Source organism: Haemorhous mexicanus, chromosome 3 (assembly GCF_027477595.1).
Source record: "Haemorhous mexicanus isolate bHaeMex1 chromosome 3, bHaeMex1.pri, whole genome shotgun sequence".
NCBI lineage: Eukaryota > Metazoa > Chordata > Aves > Passeriformes > Fringillidae > Haemorhous > Haemorhous mexicanus.
The window spans coordinates 83007645-83030289 of NC_082343.1; positions in this window are offsets into that span (position 1 = coordinate 83007645).

Sequence of the window (22645 nt, forward strand, 5' to 3'; positions counted from 1 at the left end):
ATTTGGTTTCCCTTCCCGAAAGGAAATTTCATTTCCTTTCGGGAAGGGAAACCAAATCTTGCGACCCTGCAAAGAAAGGCTTACAAACACTCTGGAAAGGAGATATGATCAAAAGAAATGCAATTGCAAAAAACCCCCAAAAAAGGGAAAATTGGGAAATTTGGTGACTACAAGAAAGTGGTCTGGGCAGAAGCCAGGTGCAGTGCAAAGCACCAAAAGAGGCCAAAAATAACCTGAGAGGAGTTGTAAAAAAAGGGCAAAAATCAAGGAGGCAGGCACAACATGGTGGGGAAGATATGAGCAACATTGCATGGATACTTAAAAAAAGAAAAAAAAAAATCTCAGCCAAAGTCAAAGCCATGAAAAGGCATGGCATGCAAACAACTGCAATGACACGCACAACATACAGCAAGCCTTGCCAGAATTGATCCCTGCTGAAGGCCAAAACAAATAAGAAGGGCTTACACACACTCTGGAATGGAGATATGATCAAAGGAAACAAAATTGAAAAAAAAAAAAAAGAAAAATGGAAAATTTGGTGACTACAAGAAAGTGGTCTGGGCAGAAGCCAGGTGCAGTGCAAAGCACCAAAAGAGGCCAAAAAGATGCTGACAGGTGTTGTAAAAGCAAAACAAAATCCCAGGAGGTGCAAACAACTTGGTTGGGAAGATATGAGGGACATGGCACGGATGCATTCAAAAAAAAAAAAAAAAAAAAAAAAAAAATCTCAGCCAGAGCCAAAGCCATGAAAAGGCATGACAGCCCAACAAGTACAGGGACTTGCCCCAAAGCTTGTCCAATTGATCCCCATTAAAATCGCAAGATTTGCTTTCCCTTCCCGAAAGGAAATTTCATTTCCTTTCGGGAAGGGAAAGCAAATCTTGCGACCCTGCAAAGAAAGGCTTACAAACACTCTGGAAAGGAGACATGATCAAAAGAAATGCAATTGCAAAAAACCCCCAAAAAAGGGAAAATTGGGAAATTTGGTGACTACAAGAAAGTGGTCTGGGCAGAAGCCAGGTGAAGTGCAAAGCACCAAAAGAGGCCAAAAGGATGCTGACAGGTGTTGTAAAAGCAAAACAAAATCCAAGGAGGCAGACACAACTTGGTGGGGAAGATATGAGGGACATGGCACGGATGCATTAAAAAAAAAAAAAAAAAAAAAAATCTCAGCCAAAGTCAAAGCCATGAAAAGGCATGGCATGCAAACAACGGCAGGGACACGCACAACATACAGCAAGCCTTGCCAGAAATGATCCCCGCTGAAGGCCAAAACAAATAAGAAGGGCTTACACACACTCTGGAATGGAGATATGATCAAAGGAAACAAAATTGGAAAAAAAAAAAAAGAAAAATGGAAAATTTGGTGACTACAAGAAAGTGGTCTGGGCAGAAGCCAGGTGCAGTGCAAAGCACCAAAAGAGGCCAAAAGGATGTTGACAGGTGTTGTAAAAGCAAAACAAAATCCCAGGTGGTGCAAACAACTTGGTTGGGAAGATATGAGGGACATGGCACGGATGCATCCAAAAAAAAGAAAAGAAAAAACAAAATCTCAGCCAAAGTCAAAGCCATGAAAAGGCATGGCATGCAAACAACTGCAGGGACACGCACAACATACACCAAGCCTTGCCGGAATTGCTCCCTGCTGAAGGCCAAAACAAATAAGAAGGGCTTACACACACTCTGGAATGGAGATATGACCAAAGGACACAAAATTGGAAAAAAAAAAAAGAAAAATGGAAAATTTGGTGACTACAAGAAAGTGGTCTGGGCAGAAGCCAGGTGCAGTGCAAAGCACCAAAAGAGGCCAAAAGGATGCTGACAGGTGCTGTAAAAACAAAACAAAATCCAAGGAGGCAGACACAACTTGGTGGGGAAGATATGAGGGACATGGCGCGGATGCATTCAAAAAAAAAAAAAAAAAAAAAAAAAATCTCAGCCAGAGCCAAAGCCATGAAAAGGCATGACAGCCAAAGAAGTGCAGGGACTTGCCCCAAAGCTTGTCCAATTGATCCCCATTAAAATCGCAAGATTTGGTTTCCCTTCCCGAAAGGAAATTTCATTTCCTTTCGGGAAGGGAAACCAAATCTTGCGACCCTGCAAAGAAAGGCTTACAAACACTCTGGAAAGGAGACATGACCAAAGAAATGCAATTGCAAAAAACCCCCAAAAAAGGGAAAATTGGGAAATTTGGTGACTACAAGAAAGTGGTCTGGGCAGAAGCCAGGTGCAGTGCAAAGCACCAAAAGAGGCCAAAAATAACCTGAGAGGAGTTGTAAAAAAAGGGCAAAAATCAAGGAGGCAGACACAACTTGGTGGGGAAGATATGAGCAACAATGCATGGAAACTTAAAAAAAGAAAAAAAAAATCTCAGCCAAAGTCAAAAGCATGAAAAGGCATGGCATGCAAACAACGGCAGGGACACGCACAACATACAGCAAGCCTTGCCAGAATTGATCCCCGCTGAAGGCCAAAACAAATAAGAAGGGCTTACACACACTCTGGAATGGAGATATGATCAAAGGAAACAAAATTGGAAAAAAAAAAAAAGAAAAATGGAAAATTTGGTGACTACAAGAAAGTGGTCTGGGCAGAAGCCAGGTGCAGTGCAAAGCACCAAAAGAGGCCAAAAGGATGCTGACAGGTGTTGTAAAAGCAAAACAAAATCCAAGGAGGCAGACACAACTTGGTGGGGAAGATATGAGGGACATGGCACGGATGCATTAAAAAAAAAAAAAAAAAAAAAAAAATCTCAGCCAGAGCCAAAGCCATGAAAAGGCATGACAGCCCAACAAGTGCAGGGACTTGCCCCAAAGCTTGTCCAATTGATCCCCATTAAAATCGCAAGATTTGGTTTCCCTTCCCGAAAGGAAATTTCATTTCCTTTCGGGAAGGGAAACCAAATCTTGCGACCCTGCAAAGAAAGGCTTACAAACACTCTGGAAAGGAGATATGATCAAAAGAAATGCAATTGCAAAAAACCCCCAAAAAAGGGAAAATTGGGAAATTTGGTGACTACAAGAAAGTGGTCTGGGCAGAAGCCAGGTGCAGTGCAAAGCACCAAAAGAGGCCAAAAATAACCTGAGAGGAGTTGTAAAAAAAGGGCAAAAATCAAGGAGGCAGGCACAACATGGTGGGGAAGATATGAGCAACATTGCATGGATACTTAAAAAAAGAAAAAAAAAAATCTCAGCCAAAGTCAAAGCCATGAAAAGGCATGGCATGCAAACAACTGCAATGACACGCACAACATACAGCAAGCCTTGCCAGAATTGATCCCTGCTGAAGGCCAAAACAAATAAGAAGGGCTTACACACACTCTGGAATGGAGATATGATCAAAGGAAACAAAATTGAAAAAAAAAAAAAAGAAAAATGGAAAATTTGGTGACTACAAGAAAGTGGTCTGGGCAGAAGCCAGGTGCAGTGCAAAGCACCAAAAGAGGCCAAAAAGATGCTGACAGGTGTTGTAAAAGCAAAACAAAATCCCAGGAGGTGCAAACAACTTGGTTGGGAAGATATGAGGGACATGGCGCGGATGCATTCAAAAAAAAAAAAAAAAAAAAAAAAAAATCTCAGCCAGAGCCAAAGCCATGAAAAGGCATGACAGCCCAACAAGTGCAGGGACTTGCCCCAAAGCTTGTCCAATTGATCCCCATTAAAATCGCAAGATTTGCTTTCCCTTCCCGAAAGGAAATTTCATTTCCTTTCGGGAAGGGAAAGCAAATCTTGCGACCCTGCAAAGAAAGGCTTACAAACACTCTGGAAAGGAGACATGATCAAAAGAAATGCAATTGCAAAAAACCCCCAAAAAAGGGAAAATTGGGAAATTTGGTGACTACAAGAAAGTGGTCTGGGCAGAAGCCAGGTGAAGTGCAAAGCACCAAAAGAGGCCAAAAGGATGCTGACAGGTGTTGTAAAAGCAAAACAAAATCCAAGGAGGCAGACACAACTTGGTGGGGAAGATATGAGGGACATGGCACGGATGCATTAAAAAAAAAAAAAAAAAAAAAAAATCTCAGCCAAAGTCAAAGCCATGAAAAGGCATGGCATGCAAACAACTGCAGGGACACGCACAACATACAGCAAGCCTTGCCAGAATTGATCCCCGCTGAAGGCCAAAACAAATAAGAAGGGCTTACACACACTCTGGAATGGAGATATGATCAAAGGAAACAAAATTGGAAAAAAAAAAAAAGAAAAATGGAAAATTTGGTGACTACAAGAAAGTGGTCTGGGCAGAAGCCAGGTGCAGTGCAAAGCACCAAAAGAGGCCAAAAGGATGTTGACAGGTGTTGTAAAAGCAAAACAAAATCCCAGGTGGTGCAAACAACTTGGTTGGGAAGATATGAGGGACATGGCACGGATGCATTCAAAAAAAAGAAAAGAAAAAACAAAATCTCAGCCAAAGTCAAAGCCATGAAAAGGCATGGCATGCAAACAACTGCAGGGACACGCACAACATACACCAAGCCTTGCCGGAATTGCTCCCCGCTGAAGGCCAAAACAAATAAGAAGGGCTTACACACACTCTGGAATGGAGATATGATCAAAGGAAACAAAATTGGAAAAAAAAAAAAAGAAAAATGGAAAATTTGGTGACTACAAGAAAGTGGTCTGGGCAGAAGCCAGGTGCAGTGCAAAGCACCAAAAGAGGCCAAAAGGATGCTGACAGGTGTTGTAAAAGCAAAACAAAATCCCAGGAGGTACAAACAACTTGGTTGGGAAGATATGAGGGACATGGCACGGATGCATTCAAAAAAAAAAAAAAAAAAAAAAAAATCTCAGCCAGAGCCAAAGCCATGAAAAGGCATGACAGCCCAACAAGTGCAGGGATTTGCCCCAAAGCTTGTCCAATTGATCCCCATTAAAATCGCAAGATTTGCTTTCCCTTCCCGAAAGGAAATTTCATTTCCTTTCGGGAAGGGAAAGCAAATCTTGCGACCCTGCAAAGAAAGGCTTACAAACACTCTGGAAAGGAGATATGATCAAAAGAAATGCAATTGCAAAAAACCCCCAAAAAAGGGAAAATTGGGAAATTTGGTGACTACAAGAAAGTGGTCTGGGCAGAAGCCAGGTGCAGTGCAAAGCACCAAAAGAGGCCAAAAATAACCTGACAGGTGTTGTAAAAAAAGGGCAAAAATCAAGGAGGCAGACACAACTTGGTGGGGAAGATATGAGCAACATTGCATGGATACTTAAAAAAAGAAAAAAAAAAAATCTCAGGCAAAGTCAAAGCCATGAAAAGGCATGGCATGCAAACAACTGCAGGGACACGCACAACATACACCAAGCCTTGCCAGAATTGATCCCTGCTGAAGGCCAAAACAAATAAGAAGGGCTTACACACACTCTGGAATGGAGATATGATCAAAGGAAACAAAATTGAAAAAAAAAAAAAAGAAAAATGGAAAATTTGGTGACAACAAGAAAGTGGTCTGGGCAGAAGCCAGGTGCAGTGCAAAGCACCAAAAGAGGCCAAAAGGATGCTGACAGGTGTTGTAAAAGCAAAACAAAATCCCAGGAGGTGCAAACAACTTGGTTGGGAAGATATGAGGGACATGGCACGGATGCATTCAAAAAAAAAAAAAAAAAAAAAAAAAAATCTCAGCCAGAGCCAAAGCCATGAAAAGGCATGACAGCCCAACAAGTGCAGGGACTTGCCCCAAAGCTTGTCCAATTGATCCCCATTAAAATCGCAAGATTTGCTTTCCCTTCCCGAAAGGAAATTTCATTTCCTTTCGGGAAGGGAAAGCAAATCTTGCGACCCTGCAAAGAAAGGCTTACAAACACTCTGGAAAGGAGACATGATCAAAAGAAATGCAATTGCAAAAAACCCCCAAAAAAGGGAAAATTGGGAAATTTGGTGACTACAAGAAAGTGGTCTGGGCAGAAGCCAGGTGCAGTGCAAAGCACCAAAAGAGGCCAAAAGGATGCTGACAGGTGTTGTAAAAGCAAAACAAAATCCCAGGAGGTGCAAACAACTTGGTTGGGAAGATATGAGGGACATGGCAAGGATGCATTCAAAAAAAAGAAAAGAAAAAAAAAAATCTCAGCCAAAGTCAAAGCCATGAAAAGGCATGGCATGCAAACAACTGCAAGGACACGCACAACATACACCAAGCCTTGCCAGAATTGCTCCCTGCTGAAGGCCAAAACAAATAAGAAGGGCTTACACACACTCTGGAATGGAGATATGATCAAAGGAAACAAAATTGAAAAAAAAAAAAAAGAAAAATGGAAAATTTGGTGACTACAAGAAAGTGGTCTGGGCAGAAGCCAGGTGCAGTGCAAAGCACCAAAAGAGGCCAAAAGGATGCTGACAGGTGTTGTAAAAGCAAAACAAAATCCCAGGAGGTACATACAACTTGGTGGGGAAGATATGACGGACATGGCACGGATGCATTCAAAAAAAAAAAAAGAAAAAAAAAATCTCAGCCAGAGCCAAAGCCATGAAAAGGCATGAAAGCCAAACAAGTGCAGGGATTTGCCCCAAAGCTTTTCCAATTGATCCCCATTAAAATCGCAAGATTTGCTTTCCCTTCCCGAAAGGAAATTTCATTTCCTTTCGGGAAGGGAAAGCAAATCTTGCGACCCTGCAAAGAAAGGCTTACAAACACTCTGGAAAGGAGATATGATCAAAAGAAATGCAATTGCAAAAAACCCCCAAAAAAGGGAAAATTGGGAAATTTGGTGACTACAAGAAAGTGGTCTGGGCAGAAGCCAGGTGCAGTGCAAAGCACCAAAAGAGGCCAAAAGGATGCTGACAGGTGTTGTAAAAGCAAAACAAAATCCCAGGAGGTACATACAACTTGGTTGGGAAGATATGACGGACATGGCACGGATGCATTCAAAAAAAAAAAAAGAAAAAAAAAATCTCAGCCAGAGCCAAAGCCATGAAAAGGCATGACAGCCCAACAAGTGCAGGGATTTGCCCCAAAGCTTTTCCAATTGATCCCCATTAAAATCGCAAGATTTGCTTTCCCTTCCCGAAAGGAAATTTCATTTCCTTTCGGGAAGGGAAAGCAAATCTTGCGACCATGCAAAGAAAGGCTTACAAACACTCTGGAAAGGAGATATGATCAAAAGAAATGCAATTGCAAAAAACCCCCAAAAAAGGGAAAATTGGGAAATTTGGTGACTACAAGAAAGTGGTCTGGGCAGAAGCCAGGTGCAGTGCAAAGCACCAAAAGAGGCCAAAAATAACCTGAGAGGGGTTGTAAAAAAAGGGCAAAAATCAAGGAGGCAGACACAACTTGGTGGGGAAGATATGAGCAACATTGCATGGATACTTAAAAAAAGAAAAAAAAAAATCTCAGCCAAAGTCAAAGCCATGAAAAGGCATGGCATGCAAACAACTGCAGGGACACGCACAACATACACCAAGCCTTGCCAGAATTGATCCCTGCTGAAGGCCAAAACAAATAAGAAGGGCTTACACACACTCTGGAATGGAGATATGATCAAAGGAAACAAAATTGGAAAAAAAAAAAAAGAAAAATGGAAAATTTGGTGACTACAAGAAAGTGGTCTGGGCAGAAGCCAGGTGCAGTGCAAAGCACCAAAAGAGGCCAAAAGGATGCTGACAGGTGTTGTAAAAGCAAAACAAAATCCCAGGAGGTACATACAACTTGGTTGGGAAGATATGACGGACATGGCACGGATGCATTCAAAAAAAAAAAAAGAAAAAAAAAATCTCAGCCAGAGCCAAAGCCATGAAAAGGCATGACAGCCCAACAAGTGCAGGGATTTGCCCCAAAGCTTTTCCAATTGATCCCCATTAAAATCGCAAGATTTGCTTTCCCTTCCCGAAAGGAAATTTCATTTCCTTTCGGGAAGGGAAAGCAAATCTTGCGACCATGCAAAGAAAGGCTTACAAACACTCTGGAAAGGAGATATGATCAAAAGAAATGCAATTGCAAAAAACCCCCAAAAAAGGGAAAATTGGGAAATTTGGTGACTACAAGAAAGTGGTCTGGGCAGAAGCCAGGTGCAGTGCAAAGCACCAAAAGAGGCCAAAAATAACCTGAGAGGGGTTGTAAAAAAAGGGCAAAAATCAAGGAGGCAGACACAACTTGGTGGGGAAGATATGAGCAACATTGCATGGATACTTAAAAAAAGAAAAAAAAAAATCTCAGCCAAAGTCAAAGCCATGAAAAGGCATGGCATGCAAACAACTGCAGGGACACGCACAACATACACCAAGCCTTGCCAGAATTGATCCCTGCTGAAGGCCAAAACAAATAAGAAGGGCTTACACACACTCTGGAATGGAGATATGATCAAAGGAAACAAAATTGGAAAAAAAAAAAAAGAAAAATGGAAAATTTGGTGACTACAAGAAAGTGGTCTGGGCAGAAGCCAGGTGCAGTGCAAAGCACCAAAAGAGGCCAAAAGGATGCTGACAGGTGTTGTAAAAGCAAAACAAAATCCAAGGAGGCAGACACCTCTTAGTGGGGAAGATATGAGGGACATGGCACGGATGCATTCAAAAAAAAAATTTAAAAAAAATAATAATCTCGGCCCAAATCAAAGCCATGAAAAGGCATGGCATGCAAACAACTGCAAGGACACGCACAACATACAGCAAGCCTTACCATAATTGATCCCCTCTGAAGGCCAAAAGTAATAAGAAGGGCTTACGCACTCTCTGGAATGGAGATATGATCAAAGGAAATAAAATTGGAAAAAAAAAAAAAGAAAAATGGAAAATTTGGTGACTACAAGAAAGTGGTCTGGGCAGAAGCCAGGTGCAGTGCAAAGCACCAAAAGAGGCCAAAAGGATGCTGACAGGTGTTGTAAAAGCAAAACAAAATCCAAGGAGGCAGACACAACTTGGTGGGGAAGATATGAGGGACATGGCGCGGATGCATTAAAAAAAAAAAAAAAAAAAAAAAAAAATCTCAGCCAGAGCCAAAGCCATGAAAAGGCATGACAGCCCAACAAGCGCAGAGACTTGCCCCAAAGCTTGTCCAATTGATCCCCATTAAAATCGCAAAATTTGGTTTCCCTTCCCGAAAGGAAATTTAATTTCCTTTCGGGAAGGGAAAGCAAATCTTGCGACCCTGCAAAGAAAGGCTTACAAACACTCTGGAAAGGAGACATGACCAAAGAAATGCAATTGCAAAAAACCCCCAAAAAAGGGAAAATTGGGAAATTTGGTGACTACAAGAAAGTGGTCTGGGCAGAAGCCAGGTGCAGTGCAAAGCACCAAAAGAGGCCAAAAATAACCTGAGAGGAGTTGTAAAAAAAGGGCAAAAATCAAGGAGGCAGGCACAACTTGGTGGGGAAGATATGAGCAACATTGCATGGATACTTAAAAAAAGAAAAAAAAAAATCTCAGCCAAAGTCAAAGCCATGAAAAGGCATGGCATGCAAACAACTGCAAGGACACGCACAACATACACCAAGCCTTGCCAGAATTGATCCCCGCTGAAGGCCAAAACAAATAAGAAGGGCTTACACACACTCTGGAATGGAGATATGACCAAAGGAAACAAAATTTAAGAAAAAAAAAAAGAAAAATGGAAAATTTGGTGACTACAAGAAAGTGGTCTGGGCAGAAGCCAGGTGCAGTGCAAAGCACCAAAAGAGGCCAAAAGGATGCTGACAGGTGTTGTAAAAGCAAAACAAAATCCAAGGAGGCAGACACAACTTGGTGGGGAAGATATGAGGGACATGGCACGGATGCATTAAAAAAAAAAAAAAAAAAAAAAAAAAAAAATCTCAGCCAGAGCCAAAGCCATGAAAAGGCATGACAGCCCAACAAGTGCAGGGACTTGCCCCAAAGCTTGTCCAATTGATCCCCATTAAAATCGCAAGATTTGCTTTCCCTTCCCGAAAGGAAATTTAATTTCCTTTCGGGAAGGGAAAGCAAATCTTGCGACCCTGCAAAGAAAGGCTTACAAACACTCTTGAAAGGAGATATGATCAAAAGAAATGCAATTGCAAAAAACCCCCAAAAAAGGGAAAATTGGGAAATTTGGTGACTACAAGAAAGTGGTCTGGGCAGAAGCCAGGTGCAGTGCAAAGCACCAAAAGAGGCCAAAAATAACCTGAGAGGAGTTGTAAAAAAAGGGCAAAAATCAAGGAGGCAGACACAACTTGGTGGGGAAGATATGAGCAACATTGCATGGATACTTAAAAAAAGAAAAAAAAAAAATCTCAGCCAAAGTCAAAGCCATGAAAAGGCATGGCATGCAAACAACTGCAATGACACGCACAACATACACCAAGCCTTCCCAGAACTAATCCCCGCTGAAGGCCAAAACAAATAAGAAGGGCTTACACACACTCTGGAATGGAGATATGATCAAAGGAAACAAAATTGAAAAAAAAAAAAAAGAAAAATGGAAAATTTGGTGACTACAAGAAAGTGGTCTGGGCAGAAGCCAGGTGCAGTGCAAAGCACCAAAAGAGGCCAAAAGGATGCTGACAGGTGTTGTAAAAGCAAAACAAAATCCCAGGAGGTGCAAACAACTTGGTTGGGAAGATATGAGGGACATGGCACGGATGCATTCAAAAAAAAAAAAGAAAAAAAAAATCTCAGCCAAAGTCAAAGCCATGAAAAGGCATGGCATGCAAACAACTGCAGGGACACGCACAACATACAGCAAGCCTTGCCCGAACTGATCCCCGCTGAAGGCCAAAACAAATAAGAAGGGCTTACACACACTCTGGAATGGAGATATGATCAAAGGAAACAAAATTGAAAAAAAAAAAAAAAGAAAAATGGAAAATTTGGTGACAACAAGAAAGTGGTCTGGGCAGAAGCCAGGTGCAGTGCAAAGCACCAAAAGAGGCCAAAAGGATGCTGACAGGTGTTGTAAAAGCAAAACAAAATCCCAGGAGGTGCAAACAACTTGGTTGGGAAGATATGAGGGACATGGCACGGATGCATTCAAAAAAAAAAGAAGAAAAAAAAAAATCTCCGCCAAAGTCAAAGCCATGAAAAGGCATGGCATGCAAACAACTGCAGGGACACGCACAACATACACCAAGCCTTGCCAGAATTGATCCCTGCTGAAGGCCAAAACAAATAAGAAGGGCTTACACACACTCTGGAATGGAGATATGATCAAAGGAAACAAAATTGAAAAAAAAAAAAAAAGAAAAATGGAAAATTTGGTGACTACAAGAAAGTGGTCTGGGCAGAAGCCAGGTGCAGTGCAAAGCACCAAAAGAGGCCAAAAGGATGCTGACAGGTGTTGTAAAAGCAAAACAAAATCCCAGGAGGTACATACAACTTGGTGGGGAAGATATGAGGGACATGGCACGGATGCATTAAAAAAAAAAAAAAAAAAAAAAAATCTCAGCCAGAGCCAAAGCCATGAAAAGGCATGACAGCCCAACAAGTGCAGGGACTTGCACCAAAGCTTGTCCAATTGATCCCCATTAAAATCGCAAGATTTGCTTTCCCTTCCCGAAAGGAAATTTCATTTCCTTTCGGGAAGGGAAAGCAAATCTTGCGACCCTGCAAAGAAAGGCTTACAAACACTCTGGAAAGGAGACATGATCAAAAGAAATGCAATTGCAAAAAACCCCCAAAAAAGGGAAAATTGGGAAATTTGGTGACTACAAGAAAGTGGTCTGGGCAGAAGCCAGGTGCAGTGCAAAGCACCAAAAGAGGCCAAAAATAACCTGACAGGTGTTGTAAAAAAAGGGCAAAAATCAAGGAGGCAGACACAACTTGGTGGGGAAGATATGAGCAACATTGCATGGATACTTAAAAAAAGAAAAAAAAAAATCTCAGCCAAAGTCAAAGCCATGAAAAGGCATGGCATGCAAACAACTGCAGGGACACGCACAACATACAGCAAGCCTTGCCAGAATTGATCCCTGCTGAAGGCCAAAACAAATAAGAAGGGCTTACACACACTCTGGAATGGAGATATGATCAAAGGAAACAAAATTGGAAAAAAAAAAAAAGAAAAATGGAAAATTTGGTGACTACAAGAAAGTGGTCTGGGCAGAAGCCAGGTGCAGTGCAAAGCACCAAAAGAGGCCAAAAGGATGCTGACAGGTGTTGTAAAAGCAAAACAAAATCCCAGGAGGTGCAAACAACTTGGTTGGGAAGATATGAGGGACATGGCACGGATGCATTCAAAAAAAAAAAAGAAAAAAAAAAATCTCAGCCAAAGTCAAAGCCATGAAAAGGCATGGCATGCAAACAACTGCAGGGACACGCACAACATACACCAAGCCTTGCCCGAACTGATCCCCGCTGAAGGCCAAAACAAATAAGAAGGGCTTACACACACTCTGGAATGGAGATATGATCAAAGGAAACAAAATTGAAAAAAAAAAAAAAAGAAAAATGGAAAATTTGGTGACAACAAGAAAGTGGTCTGGGCAGAAGCCAGGTGCAGTGCAAAGCACCAAAAGAGGCCAAAAGGATGCTGACAGGTGTTGTAAAAGCAAAACAAAATCCCAGGAGGTGCAAACAACTTGGTTGGGAAGATATGAGGGACATGGCACGGATGCATTCAAAAAAAAAAGAAGAAAAAAAAAAATCTCAGCCAAAGTCAAAGCCATGAAAAGGCATGGCATGCAAACAACTGCAGGGACACGCACAACATACAGCAAGCCTTGCCAGAATTGCTCCCTGCTGAAGGCCAAAACAAATAAGAAGGGCTTACACACACTCTGGAATGGAGATATGATCAAAGGAAACAAAATTGAAAAAAAAAAAAAAAGAAAAATGGAAAATTTGGTGACTACAAGAAAGTGGTCTGGGCAGAAGCCAGGTGCAGTGCAAAGCACCAAAAGAGGCCAAAAGGATGCTGACAGGTGTTGTAAAAGCAAAACAAAATCCCAGGAGGTACATACAACTTGGTGGGGAAGATATGACGGACATGGCACGGATGCATTCAAAAAAAAAAAAAGAAAAAAAAAATCTCAGCCAGAGCAAAAGCCATGAAAAGGCATGACAGCCCAACAAGTGCAGGGATTTGCCCCAAAGCTTTTCCAATTGATCCCCATTAAGATCGCAAGATTTGCTTTCCCTTCCCGAAAGGAAATTTAATTTCCTTTCGGGAAGGGAAAGCAAATCTTGCGACCCTGCAAAGAAAGGCTTACAAACACTCTGGAAAGGAGATATGATCAAAAGAAATGCAATTGCAAAAAAACCCCAAAAAAGGGAAAATTGGGAAATTTGGTGACAACAAGAAAGTGGTCTGGGCAGAAGCCAGGTGCAGTGCAAAGCACCAAAAGAGGCCAAAAATAACCTGAGAGGAGTTGTAAAAAAAGGGCAAAAATCAAGGAGGCAGACACAACTTGGTGGGGAAGATATGAGCAACATTGCATGGATACTTAAAAAAAGAAAAAAAAAAATCTCAGCCAAAGTCAAAGCCATGAAAAGGCATGGCATGCAAACAACTGCAAGGACACGCACAACATACACCAAGCCTTGCCAGAATTGATCCCCGCTGAAGGCCAAAACAAATAAGAAGGGCTTACACACACTCTGGAATGGAGATATGATCAAAGGAAACAAAATTGAAAAAAAAAAAAAAGAAAAATGGAAAATTTGGTGACAACAAGAAAGTGGTCTGGGCAGAAGCCAGGTGCAGTGCAAAGCACCAAAAGAGGCCAAAAGGATGCTGACAGGTGTTGTAAAAGCAAAACAAAATCCCAGGAGGTGCAAACAACTTGGTTGGGAAGATATGAGGGACATGGCACGGATGCATTCAAAAAAAAAATAAAAAAAAATAATAATCTCGGCCCAAATCAAAGCCATGAAAAGGCATGGCATGCAAACAACTGCAGGGACACGCACAACATACACCAAGCCTTGCCGGAATTGCTCCCTGCTGAAGGCCAAAACAAATAAGAAGGGCTTACACACACTCTGGAATGGAGATATGACCAAAGGAAACAAAATTGGAAAAAAAAAAAAGAAAAATGGAAAATTTGGTGACTACAAGAAAGTGGTCTGGGCAGAAGCCAGGTGCAGTGCAAAGCACCAAAAGAGGCCAAAAGGATGCTGACAGGTGTTGTAAAAGCAAAACAAAATCCAAGGAGGCAGACACAACTTGGTGGGGAAGATATGAGGGACATGGCACGGATGCATTAAAAAAAAAAAAAAAAAAAAAAAAAAATCTCAGCCAGAGCCAAAGCCATGAAAAGGCATGACAGCCCAACAAGTGCAGGGACTTGCCCCAAAGCTTGTCAAATTGATCCCCATTAAAATCGCAAGATTTGGTTTCCCTTCCCGAAAGGAAATTTCATTTCCTTTCGGGAAGGGAAACCAAATCTTGCGACCCTGCAAAGAAAGGCTTACAAACACTCTGGAAAGGAGATATGATCAAAAGAAATGCAATTGCAAAAAACCCCCAAAAAAGGGAAAATTGGGAAATTTGGTGACTACAAGAAAGTGGTCTGGGCAGAAGCCAGGTGCAGTGCAAAGCACCAAAAGAGGCCAAAAATAACCTGACAGGTGTTGTAAAAAAAGGGCAAAAATCAAGGAGGCAGACACAACTTGGTGGGGAAGATATGAGCAACATTGCATGGATACTTAAAAAAAGAAAAAAAAAAATCTCAGCCAAAGTCAAAGCCATGAAAAGGCATGGCATGCAAACAACTGCAATGACACGCACAACATACACCAAGCCTTGCCAGAACTGATCCCCGCTGAAGGCCAAAACAAATAAGAAGGGCTTACACACACTCTGGAATGGAGATATGATCAAAGGAAACAAAACTGAAAAAAAAAAAAAAGAAATATGGAAAATTTGGTGACTACAAGAAAGTGGTCTGGGCAGAAGCCAGGTGCAGTGCAAAGCACCAAAAGAGGCCAAAAGGATGCTGACAGGTGTTGTAAAAGCAAAACAAAATCCCAGGAGGTGCAAACAACTTGGTTGGGAAGATATGAGGGACATGGCACGGATGCATTCAAAAAAAAAAGAAGAAAAAAAAAAATCTCAGCCAAAGTCAAAGCCATGAAAAGGCATGGCATGCAAACAACTGCAGGGACACGCACAACATACACCAAGCCTTGCCAGAATTGATCCCTGCTGAAGGCCAAAACAAATAAGAAGGGCTTACACACACTCTGGAATGGAGATATGATCAAAGGAAACAAAATTGAAAAAAAAAAAAAAAGAAAAATGGAAAATTTGGTGACTACAAGAAAGTGGTCTGGGCAGAAGCCAGGTGCAGTGCAAAGCACCAAAAGAGGCCAAAAGGATGCTGACAGGTGTTGTAAAAGCAAAACAAAATCCCAGGAGGTACATACAACTTGGTGGGGAAGATATGACGGACATGGCACGGATGCATTCAAAAAAAAAAAAGAAAAAAAAAATCTCAGCCAGAGCCAAAGCCATGAAAAGGCATGACAGCCCAACAAGTGCAGGGATTTGCCCCAAAGCTTTTCCAATTGATCCCCATTAAAATCGCAAGATTTGCTTTCCCTTCCCGAAAGGAAATTTCATTTCCTTTCGGGAAGGGAAAGCAAATCTTGCGACCCTGCAAAGAAAGGCTTACAAACACTCTGGAAAGGAGATATGATCAAAAGAAATGCAATTGCAAAAAACCCCCAAAAAAGGGAAAATTGGGAAATTTGGTGACTACAAGAAAGTGGTCTGGGCAGAAGCCAGGTGCAGTGCAAAGCACCAAAAGAGGCCAAAAATAACCTGAGAGGAGTTGTAAAAAAAGGGCAAAAATCAAGGAGGCAGACACAACTTGGTGGGGAAGATATGAGCAACATTGCATGGATACTTAAAAAAAGAAAAAAAAAAATCTCAGCCAAAGTCAAAGCCATGAAAAGGCATGGCATGCAAACAACTGCAAGGACACGCACAACATACACCAAGCCTTGCCAGAATTGATCCCCGCTGAAGGCCAAAACAAATAAGAAGGGCTTACACACACTCTGGAATGGAGATATGATCAAAGGAAACAAAATTGAAAAAAAAAAAAAAGAAAAATGGAAAATTTGGTGACAACAAGAAAGTGGTCTGGGCAGAAGCCAGGTGCAGTGCAAAGCACCAAAAGAGGCCAAAAGGATGCTGACAGGTGTTGTAAAAGCAAAACAAAATCCAAGGAGGCAGACACAACTTGGTGGGGAAGATATGAGGGACATGGCACGGATGCATTAAAAAAAAAAAAAAAAAAAAAAAATCTCAGCCTGAGCCAAAGCCATGAAAAGGCATGACAGCCCAACAAGTGCAGGGACTTGCCCCAAAGCTTGTCCAATTGATCCCCATTAAAATCGCAAGATTTGCTTTCCCTTCCCGAAAGGAAATTTAATTTCCTTTCGGGAAGGGAAAGCAAATCTTGCGACCCTGCAAAGAAAGGCTTACAAACACTCTGGAAAGGAGACATGATCAAAAGAAATGCAATTGCAAAAAACCCCCAAAAAAGGGAAAATTGGGAAATTTGGTGACTACAAGAAAGTGGTCTGGGCAGAAGCCAGGTGCAGTGCAAAGCACCAAAAGAGGCCAAAAATAACCTGACAGGTGTTGTAAAAAAAGGGCAAAAATCAAGGAGGCAGACACAACTTGGTGGGGAAGATATGAGCAACATTGCATGGATACTTAAAAAAAGAAAAAAAAAAATCTCAGCCAAAGTCAAAGCCATGAAAAGGCATGGCATGCAAACAACTGCAGGGACACGCACAACATACAGCAAGCCTTGCCAGAATTGATCCCTGCTGAAGGCCAAAACAAATAAGAAGGGCTTACACACACTCTGGAATGGAGATATGATCAAAGGAAACAAAATTGGAAAAAAAAAAAAAGAAAAATGGAAAATTTGGTGACTACAAGAAAGTGGTCTGGGCAGAAGCCAGGTGCAGTGCAAAGCACCAAAAGAGGCCAAAAGGATGCTGACAGGTGTTGTAAAAGCAAAACAAAATCCAAGGAGGCAGACACATCTTAGTGGGGAAGATATGAGGGACATGGCACGGATGCATTCAAAAAAAAAATTTAAAAAAAATAATAATCTCGGCCCAAATCAAAGCCATGAAAAGGCATGGCATGCAAACAACTGCAAGGACACGCACAACATACAGCAAGCCTTACCATAATTGATCCCCTCTGAAGGCCAAAAGAAATAAGAAGGGCTTACGCACTCTCTGGAATGGAGATATGATCAAAGGAAATAAAATTGGAAAAAAAAAAAAAGAAAAATGGAAAATTTGGTGACTACAAGAAAGTGGTCTGGGCAGAAGCCAGGTGCAGTGCAAAGCACCAAAAGAGGCCAAAAGGATGCTGACAGGTGTTGTAAAAGCAAAACAAAATCCCAGGAGGTGCAAACAACTTGGTTGGGAAGATATGAGGGACATGGCACGGATGCATTCAAAAAAAAAAGAAGAAAAAAAAAAATCTCAGCCAAAGTCAAAGCCATGAAAAGGCATGGCATGCAAACAACTGCAGGGACACGCACAACATACACCAAGCCTTGCCAGAATTGATCCCTGCTGAAGGCCAAAACAAATAAGAAGGGCTTACACACACTCTGGAATGGAGATATGATCAAAGGAAACAAAATTGAAAAAAAAAAAAAAAGAAAAATGGAAAATTTGGTGACTACAAGAAAGTGGTCTGGGCAGAAGCCAGGTGCAGTGCAAAGCACCAAAAGAGGCCAAAAGGATGCTGACAGGTGTTGTAAAAGCAAAACAAAATCCCAGGAGGTACATACAACTTGGTGGGGAAGATATGACGGACATGGCACGGATGCATTCAAAAAAAAAAAAAGAAAAAAAAAATCTCAGCCAGAGCCAAAGCCATGAAAAGGCATGACAGCCCAACAAGTGCAGGGATTTGCCCCAAAGCTTTTCCAATTGATCCCCATTAAGATCGCAAGATTTGGTTTCCCTTCCCGAAAGGAAATTTAATTTCCTTTCGGGAAGGGAAAGCAAATCTTGCGACCCTGCAAAGAAAGGCTTACAAACACTCTGGAAAGGAGATATGATCAAAAGAAATGCAATTGCAAAAAAACCCCAAAAAAGGGAAAATTGGGAAATTTGGTGACAACAAGAAAGTGGTCTGGGCAGAAGCCAGGTGCAGTGCAAAGCACCAAAAGAGGCCAAAAATAACCTGAGAGGAGTTGTAAAAAAAGGGCAAAAATCAAGGAGGCAGACACAACTTGGTGGGGAAGATATGAGCAACATTGCATGGATACTTAAAAAAAGAAAAAAAAAAATCTCAGCCAAAGTCAAAGCCATGAAAAGGCATGGCATGCAAACAACTGCAAGGACACGCACAACATACACCAAGCCTTGCCAGAATTGATCCCCGCTGAAGGCCAAAACAAATAAGAAGGGCTTACACACACTCTGGAATGGAGATATGATCAAAGGAAACAAAATTGAAAAAAAAAAAAAAGAAAAATGGAAAATTTGGTGACAACAAGAAAGTGGTCTGGGCAGAAGCCAGGTGCAGTGCAAAGCACCAAAAGAGGCCAAAAGGATGCTGACAGGTGTTGTAAAAGCAAAACAAAATCCAAGGAGGCAGACACAACTTGGTGGGGAAGATATGAGGGACATGGCACGGATGCATTCAAAAAAAAAATAAAAAAAAATAATAATCTCGGCCCAAATCAAAGCCATGAAAAGGCATGGCATGCAAACAACTGCCAGGACACGCACAACATACACCAAGCCTTACCATAATTGATCCCCTCTGAAGGCCAAAACAAATAAGAGGGGCTTACACACACTCTGGAATGGAGATATGATCAAAGGAAACAAAATTGGAAAAAAAAAAAAAGAAAAATGGAAAATTTGGTGACAACAAGAAATTGGTTGTGGGCAGAAGCAAGGTGCAGTGCAAAGCACCAAAAGTGGCCAAAAATAACCTGACAGGAGTTGTAAAAAAAGGGCAAAAATCAAGGAGGCAGGCACAACTTGGTGGGGAAGATATGAGCAACATTGCATGGATACTTAAAAAAAGAAAAAAAAAAATCTCAGCCAAAGTCAAAGCCATGAAAAGGCATGGCATGCAAACAACTGCAAGGACACGCACAACATACAGCAAGCCTTGCCAGAATTGATCCCCGCTGAAGATTAAAACAAATAAGAAGGGCTTACACACACTCTGGAATGGAGATATGATCAAAGGAAACAAAATTGAAAAAAAAAAAAAAGAAAAATGGAAAATTTGGTGACTACAAGAAAGTGGTCTGGGCAGAAGCCAGGTGCAGTGCAAAGCACCAAAAGAGGCCAAAAGGATGCTGACAGGTGTTGTAAAAGCAAAACAAAATCCCAGGAGGTGCAAACAACTTGGTTGGGAAGATATGAGGGACATGGCACGGATGCATTCAAAAAAAAAAAAAAGAAAAAAAAAAAATCTCAGCCAAAGTCAAAGCCATGAAAAGGCATGGCATGCAAACAACTGCAGGGACACGCACAACATACACCAAGCCTTGCCGGAATTGCTCCCTGCTGAAGGCCAAAACAAATAAGAAGGGCTTACACACACTCTGGAATGGAGATATGACCAAAGGAAACAAAATTGGAAAAAAAAAAAAGAAAAATGGAAAATTTGGTGACTACAAGAAAGTGGTCTGGGCAGAAGCCAGGTGCAGTGCAAAGCACCAAAAGAGGCCAAAAGGATGCTGACAGGTGTTGTAAAAGCAAAACAAAATCCAAGGAGGCAGACACAACTTGGTGGGGAAGATATGAGGGACATGGCACGGATGCATTAAAAAAAAAAAAAAAAAAAAAAAAAAATCTCAGCCAGAGCCAAAGCCATGAAAAGGCATGACAGCCCAACAAGTGCAGGGACTTGCCCCAAAGCTTGTCAAATTGATCCCCATTAAAATCGCAAGATTTGGTTTCCCTTCCCGAAAGGAAATTTCATTTCCTTTCGGGAAGGGAAACCAAATCTTGCGACCCTGCAAAGAAAGGCTTACAAACACTCTGGAAAGGAGATATGATCAAAAGAAATGCAATTGCAAAAAACCCCCAAAAAAGGGAAAATTGGGAAATTTGGTGACTACAAGTAAGTGGTCTGGGCAGAAGCCAGGTGCAGTGCAAAGCACCAAAAGAGGCCAAAAATAACCTGACAGGTGTTGTAAAAAAAGGGCAAAAATCAAGGAGGCAGACACAACTTGGTGGGGAAGATATGAGCAACATTGCATGGATACTTAAAAAAAGAAAAAAAAAAATCTCAGCCAAAGTCAAAGCCATGAAAAGGCATGGCATGCAAACAACTGCAATGACACGCACAACATACACCAAGCCTTGCCAGAACTGATCCCCGCTGAAGGCCAAAACAAATAAGAAGGGCTTACACACACTCTGGAATGGAGATATGATCAAAGGAAACAAAACTGAAAAAAAAAAAAAAGAAATATGGAAAATTTGGTGACTACAAGAAAGTGGTCTGGGCAGAAGCCAGGTGCAGTGCAAAGCACCAAAAGAGGCCAAAAGGATGCTGACAGGTGTTGTAAAAGCAAAACAAAATCCCAGGAGGTGCAAACAACTTGGTTGGGAAGATATGAGGGACATGGCACGGATGCATTCAAAAAAAAAAGAAGAAAAAAAAAAATCTCAGCCAAAGTCAAAGCCATGAAAAGGCATGGCATGCAAACAACTGCAGGGACACGCACAACATACACCAAGCCTTGCCAGAATTGATCCCTGCTGAAGGCCAAAACAAATAAGAAGGGCTTACACACACTCTGGAATGGAGATATGATCAAAGGAAACAAAATTGAAAAAAAAAAAAAAAGAAAAATGGAAAATTTGGTGACTACAAGAAAGTGGTCTGGGCAGAAGCCAGGTGCAGTGCAAAGCACCAAAAGAGGCCAAAAGGATGCTGACAGGTGTTGTAAAAGCAAAACAAAATCCCAGGAGGTACATACAACTTGGTGGGGAAGATATGACGGACATGGCACGGATGCATTCAAAAAAAAAAAAGAAAAAAAAAATCTCAGCCAGAGCCAAAGCCATGAAAAGGCATGACAGCCCAACAAGTGCAGGGATTTGCCCCAAAGCTTTTCCAATTGATCCCCATTAAAATCGCAAGATTTGCTTTCCCTTCCCGAAAGGAAATTTCATTTCCTTTCGGGAAGGGAAAGCAAATCTTGCGACCCTGCAAAGAAAGGCTTACAAACACTCTGGAAAGGAGATATGATCAAAAGAAATGCAATTGCAAAAAACCCCCAAAAAAGGGAAAATTGGGAAATTTGGTGACAACAAGAAAGTGGTCTGGGCAGAAGCCAGGTGCAGTGCAAAGCACCAAAAGAGGCCAAAAATAACCTGAGAGGAGTTGTAAAAAAAGGGCAAAAATCAAGGAGGCAGACACAACTTGGTGGGGAAGATATGAGCAACATTGCATGGATACTTAAAAAAAGAAAAAAAAAAATCTCAGCCAAAGTCAAAGCCATGAAAAGGCATGGCATGCAAACAACTGCAAGGACACGCACAACATACACCAAGCCTTGCCAGAATTGATCCCCGCTGAAGGCCAAAACAAATAAGAAGGGCTTACACACACTCTGGAATGGAGATATGATCAAAGGAAACAAAATTGAAAAAAAAAAAAAAGAAAAATGGAAAATTTGGTGACAACAAGAAAGTGGTCTGGGCAGAAGCCAGGTGCAGTGCAAAGCACCAAAAGAGGCCAAAAGGATGCTGACAGGTGTTGTAAAAGCAAAACAAAATCCAAGGAGGCAGACACAACTTGGTGGGGAAGATATGAGGGACATGGCACGGATGCATTAAAAAAAAAAAAAAAAAAAAAAAATCTCAGCCTGAGCCAAAGCCATGAAAAGGCATGACAGCCCAACAAGTGCAGGGACTTGCCCCAAAGCTTGTCCAATTGATCCCCATTAAAATCGCAAGATTTGCTTTCCCTTCCCGAAAGGAAATTTAATTTCCTTTCGGGAAGGGAAAGCAAATCTTGCGACCCTGCAAAGAAAGGCTTACAAACACTCTGGAAAGGAGACATGATCAAAAGAAATGCAATTGCAAAAAACCCCCAAAAAAGGGAAAATTGGGAAATTTGGTGACTACAAGAAAGTGGTCTGGGCAGAAGCCAGGTGCAGTGCAAAGCACCAAAAGAGGCCAAAAATAACCTGACAGGTGTTGTAAAAAAAGGGCAAAAATCAAGGAGGCAGACACAACTTGGTGGGGAAGATATGAGCAACATTGCATGGATACTTAAAAAAAGAAAAAAAAAAATCTCAGCCAAAGTCAAAGCCATGAAAAGGCATGGCATGCAAACAACTGCAGGGACACGCACAACATACAGCAAGCCTTGCCAGAATTGATCCCTGCTGAAGGCCAAAACAAATAAGAAGGGCTTACACACACTCTGGAATGGAGATATGATCAAAGGAAACAAAATTGGAAAAAAAAAAAAAGAAAAATGGAAAATTTGGTGACTACAAGAAAGTGGTCTGGGCAGAAGCCAGGTGCAGTGCAAAGCACCAAAAGAGGCCAAAAGGATGCTGACAGGTGTTGTAAAAGCAAAACAAAATCCAAGGAGGCAGACACATCTTAGTGGGGAAGATATGAGGGACATGGCACGGATGCATTCAAAAAAAAAATTTAAAAAAAATAATAATCTCGGCCCAAATCAAAGCCATGAAAAGGCATGGCATGCAAACAACTGCAAGGACACGCACAACATACAGCAAGCCTTACCATAATTGATCCCCTCTGAAGGCCAAAAGAAATAAGAAGGGCTTACGCACTC